Source organism: Ruditapes philippinarum, unplaced genomic scaffold (genome assembly GCF_026571515.1).
Source record: "Ruditapes philippinarum isolate M1 unplaced genomic scaffold, ASM2657151v2 ctg2235_1_1_1_1, whole genome shotgun sequence".
Lineage (NCBI taxonomy): Eukaryota > Metazoa > Mollusca > Bivalvia > Venerida > Veneridae > Ruditapes > Ruditapes philippinarum.
In genome coordinates this window covers 129,628-141,203 of record NW_026857608.1, presented here as the reverse complement: position 1 = coordinate 141,203, position 11,576 = coordinate 129,628, and positions in this window count along the sequence as shown.

Sequence of the window (11,576 nt, the reverse complement as noted above, 5' to 3'; positions counted from 1 at the left end):
CGTTTTTTACCCTCTGATACTACCTCTGAAGGCTACATAATAATAAACTTCGTGAGGTATAATAAAACTTAATTTATTGCAAAATAAATGTTTTTATGGTCACTTACAAGCTTGATGGTGGGTTTCATTAGGTCTTTAGTCATAAGTCGAAATATATTGGGTTCGAAAAAGCCGTACTAGTAAGTACACTAAGGTTATCGTTATGAGTAAGTACAATGTGATAATTTATGCTGATTAAGTCCGCCATTTTAGAAGAAGAAAATATTTATAACTTTTTTCAATAAATTGCTTTTATACACGGTAATTATACTTTGTTTGATCGCTCATTAGTCCAGGAAGGTTACAACTTATCCGGCAATAGCTAACACTGTAGGAATGTTTGCCACAGTTTGGTATTTTGACTGTCTTTGTTTTCACGTTTTTGTAAACAAAGGAATCTGTGTATTGGAATTTGGACTACGTTTTGCGATTGGATTACTGCATAATGTGTATAAAAACACCGGTGGATGATTAACCCTTCAATTCTATTTTAGTAAAATGTTGATACTAATATTAGGAACATCTCATATACACTGGTTGAAACGATTTCTTCGGCAAAAGGTTAACAAAAACAATGTCTTTATGCTAGCCCAGATGTACATTTCCGAAGTATAAGTGGAGGAAAGATTTACAATAAACACCACGTTAACTGTTGAGTGTATCAGAACTGCATCCAAAATACTTTATCATACAATTAGGTGGAAACGATATTGATTCACTAGTGCATCACTAGAACCGGTCAACATTTTCGCAACATTTCAAGTTCGATACAACATTGCGGAGTTTGTGGTGTTGCAGTTTATTCCCAGTAGCAACCCCACACCAATTTTTTTATTCTATTGTATTTATAAACAATTTAGTTCATCTTATAGTGCTCATTATAAGCATTTCAGAACAGTTTTCCTTTTCTAAATATCTTTAAAAATAAAAAAGTTATGGCATTTAATAATGTTGAAATTTGCGCATTTTTTAAGAATTTTTACTATATACAGTCAATAAGAAATGCTTGCGCGTTGACGGAACCGAAATGACTTCGTTTATGACAAATTTTACATTTAAAATACCATAACTTTTTTATTATTTGAGATATTTTGATGAAATTTGGAATATAGGTAGATTAGGTGTTACTGAATATAACTGGGCTATTTTACAGACCATTAAATGTAGAAGAGCAATTACTAAGTCTAATACAGTGGGCAAGGTATCGATAATTTTTTTGAAAAAATTTATTAATTTTTCATTTATCGACATATATAAAGTAACAAGAAACTACAGCAGCACTGTATAATGAAATCCAACATGAATGAATATCAAATTGCTCTACAGCATCTGCAATGTCATGCTTTTATCTTTTTTTTCTCAAAAAATAATTATTCACTTTTTTTGCAGTTATTAAATAACTCTCTTCTTCCAGAACTCCCGCAGTCTCGAATTATAGCAGTATATTCTGAAATGAACATAAGTCAAACAGCCCGAAATTCCTCACTAGACCAAAAGAAATGAAATTGATTTGATTTGCCATTAATTGAGATCAAAATTAAGAATGTTTTTCATTGCTAACATAAATTGATGCACCTGGATTTCAGTTGTCTTTGTCAAGAGCTCTATAATATCAATATGATTTATTTTGCCGATAAATGCCAGGCGGTAGGACATAATTGTTTAAATTAATTAATGTTATTTATAAGGATCTGCTTCTCCCATTTTCCAGATTTGTTTTAAAAGGAGTCTTCTTCATCTTTAACCATTTTCTTTGAAATTAGTTGACTTCATTTCATCGGATTTCAATGAATAAGCATACATCTCGGCAATTAAACATACTTCCACATTACAATTTTGGGGCAGTTCTTGCAATGATTGGTAATGTATACTGTTATCATATATTTTGCAGATAAATGCCAGTTGGTATCATATACTTTTTAAATGCTATTGAATGATCTGCTTCTCCCCTTTTCCAGATTTTTTTTAAAGGAGTTTCATCTTTAACCATTTTCTTTGAAATTAGTCGACTTCATTTCTTAACATAGCTGATTTGGGATTTCAATGAATATAAAGCAGACATCTCAGCATCCCCATTAACAATTTTGGGACAGTTCTTGTTGTGTTTGGTAATGTATACTACTATATGACAAGATTTATTCATTAACAGCATTGGTTTGTCATCTTATATTTGTCCAAATGATCCAAATGTTGTCAAATATTGTCATCATCAATATTATTTCATGATATTTTTTTTGTCAGGTCGGTCATGCACCTGGAAAAAAATAAAGTATAAAGTTAGTAATTATAATAAATCATACATGAATTAAAAAGAAATGCTGGCAAAATAAGTTTAAATACATTGTTTAAAAATATTATTTATCCTATATAATATATGCGTAGAGGTTAACAGATTTTTTTCAGTTAAAACTGTCACTGGCAGCAGGTCGACCCTGCATTCACCATGTAAATTGCTCATTAGAAATAAATTTCTGCTTTAATTAATTATAAAACCGTAAAAAATTAATTTAATATTTAATAAAAAAATGATTTCCTTGTTAAATATACGATATCTCATTGAAACCTGAAGCATCGGTAAAAAAACAAAAAAATTTAGAATTTGAAAATTGGCCGAAACTGAGCAGGTGCCCGCCGAAACATATATCTCAATTTTAAAGACAAATGCGCTAATATTTAAAAAAATAATTATATATTGATACATTTTATTATAAACCAAGACTTTATCTACCATAAATTTATTTTGTTACTCGTTTATACGTGATAAATCAGTAATGGAAATAATCGGATTTCACCGCGTCGGTGAATTCAAAATGGCGGACTCTGATGGACTGTTGAATTTCCACAACTCGCTGTATTTAATCGTAGATGCGGGTGCTTTAATGGCAACATAATTTTATGATTTATGAATCATTTTAAAGATAATTCAATTTATTTTCTAGAACACTATTCGTTTTTCTTCACTTACCGATAGTTTTCAAGCAAATCGTCGGCGAGTATCGGGCGTCATAACTTTTTTGTTTGTAAACATATTTAAATGACGAAAATTCCGCGGTGAAATGTAAACATATTTCTGATTGGTTGCAAAAAATCATGAATATTAATTAGCAACAAATGACCCGCAAATAAGGTCATGCGGCATACATGTGACAAGCGCGTGTCCACAATCGGGTTTTGTAAAATCGGCCGAAAATACACCTGTATATTAAGATTAACTGATAATGATTAAAATGCATATTATGCATGAATAATGAATTTTATATCATTTTGAAGACAATTTATCACTGATTTATTTCATATAACTTTTATAATGGTCAATATTAAAATTTATTGTTTTACAATCAATTTTATGAACACACTATCGATTTTTACGCTAATTTCTTAAGCCGTAGGCTTATCAGTTGGGGTTGCTATTCCCAGACCTAGGCCACGTTATTTATACCGGAGATACAGGAGATACAATGGTGAATTGGTGCACACAGCCAATATCATGCTTAAAGAGGAGCTAACAAAAATTCCTCGAGTACTTTATTAGAAAATTAAGGAATAAAAAATCCAACAACAAACATCTTTAGAGATGGCGTTCATTTGAATTTTGCTGGCATGATTAAATATTACAAAATTCGTGAAGCTGTATTGAAGCTATTGAAATCATAAATTCCGGATCGACTACATAATAAGTACATACCAACAAGTGAAATGTGAAAATTTGTGGATCTCAAGTGAAGAAGACAATTATTTACCTTACATCTTAGTCCCAAAGTGAACTTAGGACAGATATGAATTTTGGTTTAATGTGATAGTTATCAAATTATTTTAAGGACTATGTTTGCACATTTACTTGAAAATTGCCAGTGAAATATTTGTTTTTATACATAATGTTCTTGCATATTGTTAATTATTTATGAATTTAAATAGTTAGGAGGTAATGATGCCTTAATTTTAAGGTGGTTTATTCGACTTTAGTCGTAAAGTCCCTAATAATTAACAGTTTGTTAAAGTCCTTAATTGTAAGGAATACTTTAGTTAAAGGTGCCTTAGTTGTAAGGTAATTGTTTAATGCTAAATATTATTTTAGTAAAATACGCCTTAATTGTAAGGTGATAATTTTCAAAGAGTTGAAATTCTTTTCTAAGTCAATGTTCCTTAATTTTAAGGAGTATGCGCTATAGCTTTAATTTTAAAGCCGCTTTCCATATAGACTGTTCTGTTTTTGTTATGTGATAAAATTTAAATATGAATTTCTTTTAGTTTATAAATCATTTGTTATTTGTTGGTACCTTTCTATGCTTAAACATTTAGTATTTGTTTGATCAGATTGTAAATTCCTTTGCAGCATTGTTTCAATTTGTTTGCATGTAACTTTATTGCATAGATTGTAATATTTTTATGTTCAATCACAGTCATATATTACTATTTTACCAGTTGACACAACAATTAATTTTTCAATATATGCTTAATGTGTATTAATCATATAGTATTATCACATTAATATTTCTCTTATATTGATGTCAAGTGAATTTACTCACTCAAGTCTGTTGTTTAAATTCAGATAATTATCATGCCTTTAAAACGAAAGCGAACTCAATGATGGTATCCCAGATAATTACTGTACGGTTTCGTATCAAAACATTGATACAGCTGTTTCATTAGTGAAAGCTTGTGGTCAGTATTCGTACATGATGAAAGTAAACATCAAAAATGCTTATTGTATTGTTCCTATACACCCAGATGATTTTGAACTTCTTGGTTTCAAAATAAATGATAGATATTATTTTGATAAAACTTTACCTATGGATCTGAGCTATTCTTGCGCCTTTTTGACAGGATCAGTTCTGCTATTCAGTGGATTGCAGAAAACAAACTTGGTTTACATAATTGTGCACACATTCTAGATGATTTCTTTTTTGTTGGGGACAATTAACAACTGTGTGAAAAAGGTTAACAAATTTTCATTGACTGGCGTGCTTTAGTTGTTTTACCAATTAATCATACTAAAACTTGTCGGCCATGCAGAATCATGAATTTTGGTTTAATGTGATATTTTTGGTATCAAATTATTTTAAGGACTATGTTTGCACATTTACTTGAAAATTGCTAGTGAAATATCTGTTTTTATACATAATGTTCTTGCATTTTGTTTTTTATTTATGAATTTGAATAGTTAGGAGGTAATGATGCCTTAATTTTAAGGTGGTTTATTCGACTTTAGTCGTAAAGTCCCTAATAATTAACAGTTTGTTAAAGTCCTTAATTGTAAGGAATACTTAAGTTAAAGGTGCCTTAGTTGTAAGGTAATTGTTTAATGCTAAATATTATTTTAGTAAAATACGCCTTAATTGTAAGGTGATAATTTTCAAAGAGTTGAAATTCTTTTCTAAGTCAATGTTCCTTAATTTTAAGGAATATGAGCTATAGCTTTAATTTTAAAGCCGCTTTCCATATAGACTGTTCTGTTTTGTTATGTGATATAAATTGTAGTATGAATTTCTTTTAGTTTTTAAATCATTTGTTATTTGTTGGTACCTTTCTATGCTTAAACATTTAGTATTTGTTTGATAAGATTGTAAATTCCTTTGCAGTATTGTTTCAATTTGTTTGCATGTAACTTTATTGCATAGATTGTAATATTTTATGTTCAATCACAGTCATATATTACTATTTTACCAGTTAACACAACAATTAATTTTTCAATATATGCTTAATGTGTATTAATCATATAGTATTATCACATTAATATTTCTCTTATATTGATGTCCAGTGAATTTACTCACTCAAGTCTGTTGTTTAAATTCAGATAATTATCATGCCTTTAAAACGAAAGCGAACTCAATGATGGTATCCCAGATAATTACTGTACGGTTTCGTATCAAAACATTGATACAGCTGTTTCATTAGTGAAAGCTTGTGGTCAGTATTCGTACATGATGAAAGTAAACATCAAAAATGCTTATTGTATTGATCCTATACACCCAGATGATTTTGAACTTCTTGGTTTCAAAATAAATGATAGATATTATTTTGATAAAACTTTACCTATGGGTCTGAGCTATTCTTGCGCCTTTTTTGACAGGATCAGTTCTGCTATTCAGTGGATTGCAGAAAACAAACTTGGTTTATATAATTGTGCACACATTCTAGATGATTTCTTTTTTGTTGGGGACAATTAACAACCGTGTGAAAAAGGTTAACAAATTTTCATTGACTGGTGTGCTTAAGTTGGTTTACCAATTAATCATGCTAAAACTTGTCGGCCATGCAGAATCATGTCTTTTGTTGGAATTGAATTGGACTCGGTATTAATGGAGAAACGATTGCCCAAAGAAAAACTTAATAAGATTCGCCTAGCTCTTGACAAAGTCAACAATCGGGAAAAAGCAACTCTCCTTGAACTACTATCTGTTATTGGTTTGCTTAATTTTGCTTGTGCTGTTATTGTTCCAGGCAGGGCATTTTTATAACTATTGGTTTAAACAAACCTCACCATCATAGACGGTTATCAAAAGATGCTAGAGCAGATTTTCTGGCATGGTCATTGTTCATGTTTCAATTTAATGGCAAGTCGATGTTTCTACCTGACCGTTGAGTCACTTCTGTGTCATTAGATCTTTTCACAGATTCTAGTAATGTCAGATTTGGAGGGTACCTGTCAAACAAATGGTTTTCAGCCAGTTGGCCTAATGAATGGTTGAAATATCACATAACTGTAAAAGAACTATTTCCTATTGTTTAAGCTTGAAAGGCCCGTGTTAGTTTCACATTTACTGCTGTTTATAGCACATTGCTACAAATGGGGACTTGCACAGTTGTGTGCTAGGGAATAAGACTGGGGAACAACTGTGTACATATATTTCAGCCTTTGGTTATAAACATAAAATACTTCAAATGCCTGACCCAACAGCATCTTTTTGGTGAAAAAATCGTTGCAGGGATACAACAATGACAAGAAACAAATAGATGAATGGCTTCCTATAACAACTGATATTTTACAGAAACTATTACATTCCTTAAGATATACACATTCTTCCTATTTTCACCGCTCATTGTTGAAAGCCATGTATTTGGTAGCTTCCCATGCTATTCTACACATTAGAGAAATTACTGTGTCTCAAACAAAAATTCGGAGAACAATCTTTCCATAACTGATGTTAAGTTTATTAACTCTAAAATCCAAGGTTTTGAACTATATATGACAACTTACATACACTATCATGGAGCAGCTAAGGTCTTATTCATTAAACAGAAAATGGTTCATTAATTTGTCCAGTTAGTGCTTTAAATGAATATTTGCGATTACGAAAAGCGACGACTGGGCCACTATTTGGATTCATGGATGGCACTCCATTTTCTAGGCTATTTTTTAGCACACAACTGAGATTATCTTTGAACTGGGCTGGTTTAGACCCAACAAAATACCGGTACAAAGGGCATAATTTTAAAATTGGAGCTGCCTCCACTACAGCGCAATAAGGTTTTTTTCAGAAGAAAAGATTGAACTTATAGGCAGATGGTCATCTAGTGCATTTAAAAAGTATATAAGAATTCCTATGTTACAAGTGTAATTAATGGCAAATGGATAGCAGTCCTCTAACAAATGCATAATAAGTTTTTACATGCATTAACTGTCAGCAGCATTCACAAGATTTGTAAAAACAATTTGTTAACTTTGTTGTCACAAGGACAAGGGCCTTTGACATATAGCCATAGTCATTCTGCTTCTTTCAAATTAATATGATCTCAATGTACAACTTTGCACAAATAATTTGTAAACATGTGTTTCAATAACCCACCATCCCACCCACATTCAGTATTCAATTTTTTTTACAAGCTTATGAACATGAATAATGTTTTGTGTTTGTATATAATTTTATATACAAATGAATTTTCTTTACACTTCAAGATATGTGTGTACATGTATATAAATTCATACACAGTTTTAGGCAATATTCTTCGGTTGATAAATATTCTTAGAACCCAACCTTTGATAATTTTTCGGGATATGTGTGTATATAATTTTATATACATTTTTCAGAAATGTTTGCTTGCTTTGTAAACAATTTTATGTTATATTATAACTTTCATATCAGCATTGTTTTATATGTTTATATGTCATTTATTATTAAATGGCCATTTCACAATTTTATGTTAGTTTGATAACTTTCATATCAACATTGTATTATATGTTTTTCCATCATTTATTATTAAATGGCCATTTCAATTTCAAAGTGTAGTTGTTATTCTTGCAAAACAGAGAAAACTTCTTCAGGCAAAGATACAACAAATTGAAATGTTGACATAAATGCATTTTTAATGATACTTGAGAAAATTTACAATAACATAAAAATTAAACATGTTTACATGTAAGCATGAAATATTTTCTCTTACACGCTCTTGAAAGATGTTTTTTTGTGTGCAAAGGTTAATGATTAACAAAATGCAAATACCTTGTTCTTATCTTCTAAATTAATATCCGCGCCTTTTTCTATCAACTCTATTGTGCATTCTAACATTCCATTTTCGGCTGCATGACTTAATGGTGTTCTGCCATGTTTGTCTCTAAAATGATATACTTAAGATGTCAAAACAATTTATTGGAATATCGTCAATAATATTACAATTATAAACAGTTGTTAATAGACAGAATAATCTAAGTGAGAATTTTCATTTACCTATGTAAGTAATAATTACACAAAAGCTGTATATCTTAAAAGCAATGTCATGCTTAAACAAACGAAGTCAATTATATTGTTTCGTTATACTTGTCAATAAGTTTAGTGACTTGAAAATGACAATTGTTATTCACAATCTTTATTTCTTGTCATAAAAATCATTTATAACAGCATTATAATCAACCTAAAAAAATATGTTATATTTCCGATCCTTGCGATCGATTAGCAAGACATTATTGCTAAATTGTCATTATAATATATTATCTTATTCTAAATGCTGAATACGGTTTAAGCCGCTGCTTGGGGAACTAGGACAGTAGCTTGCATGCATCCTCCAGTACTGTTCATGAACAGGCTTAATCAAATCCAGTCTGCAACATTTTGCCGTTTAAGGGTTTCTTTATAGATTATTTTTCTTTCTATTTTGACATATCATTCTACTGATTTGTCAATAAATGTATGTACCACATTTGTATGATCTAAAAACAACTAACTACAAAAAAGAAGATATCGTTAGAAAAGGGAAGTAAAATGACTCATGATACTCTTTTTTAATATTTTAAATTATGCGATATGATTTTTCCGAGTGAAAAATGTCGTGTAATTCCAAATAAGTGAATAAACGAATTTTGAATCAATAGGAAAGTAAATGTAATAGCCATGTGATCTTTGTGTAGTTTTCTTTAAGTGTAGCGTTTAAAGCCAGTTCTAGTTAAAACGTAAAAGCACTAATCGGACAATTAATTTAAATTGACGCACCTTGTATTTGCAAAACATTTGAAGGATATATAAGTGAGCAAAGATAAAAGATGAAACCATGTAAAAAACACGATATTTCCTTAGCACCAGGGAAAAAAGGCTATTATGTTTAATTATGATTTTATAAAACTTTAAAAGAAATGACAATAAATTTTACAAACGAGATTTGGCAGTTTAAAAATGATAACATTGAACTTGATTTTTCAAATCGTTGAAGTATAACTGCATTGCAATCGATGTTGCAAATGTCATTAGACGAGACAATCGTGAAATTATATTTATGCAACATAAATCGACCAGATATTATCAATTATATACTATAATACCGGTAAATGAATATTTCAAGTAAGATCTAGGCTTAACTTGTAGGTGACTTTCTTGTTGCTCTGTCTTCCTTTAGGACATTGAGTACTTTTGTTATGGTCAATGGGTTAACTTTTATATGTTTCTACATGATCATTTTGGTTTTACTTATTTAACCTTTTGTAACCATAACAACTGTTAGAATTTCACTTAGCGGGGATTCATTTATTTTACACCGTCTCGTTTATAGGAACATGGTGGGGCTAAGAGTGAGGTTTGGTACACCATTAAACGGTTTAACTCCCCAGCTGCTGACCGTTTCAAGGCGGCGCCCCTCTGTGTTCCTAAGAAGTATGTCTATGTTTTCATACTGTTTTGGTGACACTTTCGCTTGTGTCCCTTGTTGTTTTCTCGTCTACGGTATCTTCCCTTTTGACCCTAGTTTTTATTTCTTTCAACTTACCCCCCCCCCTTTCCTCGGTCTCCTTTCCCCTTCCCCTCTGTCCTTTGACTTTCTGGTCTATTATTCAATCATTTATTTGTTTTCTTTGAAGTCCTTATCAGTTACAAACTATTTCTTATTATTCATCATTTATTTGTTTTATTTGTATTCCTTATCAGTTACAAATTATTTATCATTTTAGTGATTAGTCTGTTCGTGCTCTGTCTTGTGCCCTGTCCTGTTTTTGTTTGGGGTCCGCCTTGGCTCCTTACAACTGGTTCTTGTTGCTGGGTCGTATGGGGGCTGCGTTTATTGAACGCCGCCCTTCCTTGTTGATCTTGTTTTTTATATTTTAACTTTGATAAGATAAAAATGTTTTACGCCCATTTACTCGTCAGAAGAGGCATTCCATAAATGATACCAAGAACTTTTTTTGTAGTGTAGACGGGCATCTCATATAACCTATAAATGAAAGCTATTATGCGCCGTATACAGCTTACCGTTACATCTATACGTAAAGATGATGATAGCATATTTGTGGTGACCATTATCACTTTTTCCCCTAGGCTACGACCATGACAACTACCCCTTGACTAAACTAAAGCAAGGACGTGTGCAGATACGACAACGTATATGACCACGACAGCATCGACAATGGTTTTTACATAGCCTATCAATTTAAAAAAAACTTTTTCTGATCTTCGTGATCATTCATTCCAGCACGTTAAGAGTTGAAGATTGAGTAACGCTCTTGCGTACTGTTCAAACCGCTGCCAAAGACGTGATTTAATTGTCATTGTCCATTTTGTACATTTCATTGTTCCCATTAACTCGACATAATTAATTGTCCTCCGCGTTTTTGAAGAAAAAAGGGAATATAGAAATAGGCTCCGTCCGTCTGTCCGTCAGATTTCGTGTCTGGTCCATAACTTTGTAATTTATCAAAGGAATTTGAAATAACTTGGCACAAATGTTCATTATGATAAGACAATCTGTCATGCGCAGCAGCCAGACCCTATCTCCGGGGTCAAGGTCGCACTTGCTCATTCAAGGTCAACATTGTCTATTTGAGAGTATATGTCGTGTCTGGTCCAGCACTTTCTTATCTTTGAAGGGATTTTGTAAATACTTGCCACAGTTGTTTACAATATTAAGACGATGTGTCATGTGCAACAACCGACCACCAACTCTAAGGTCAAGGTCACACTTTGAGATCAAAGTTTTTACATATCTGTTATAGAGTATATTTTGTGTCCGGTCCATAACTTTTTCATTGATCATTGGATTTTGAAAATACTTCGCATAAACAGTCACTATAATAAGACAATGTGACATGTGCAACACCTGCATCCCTACCTCAAAGGTAA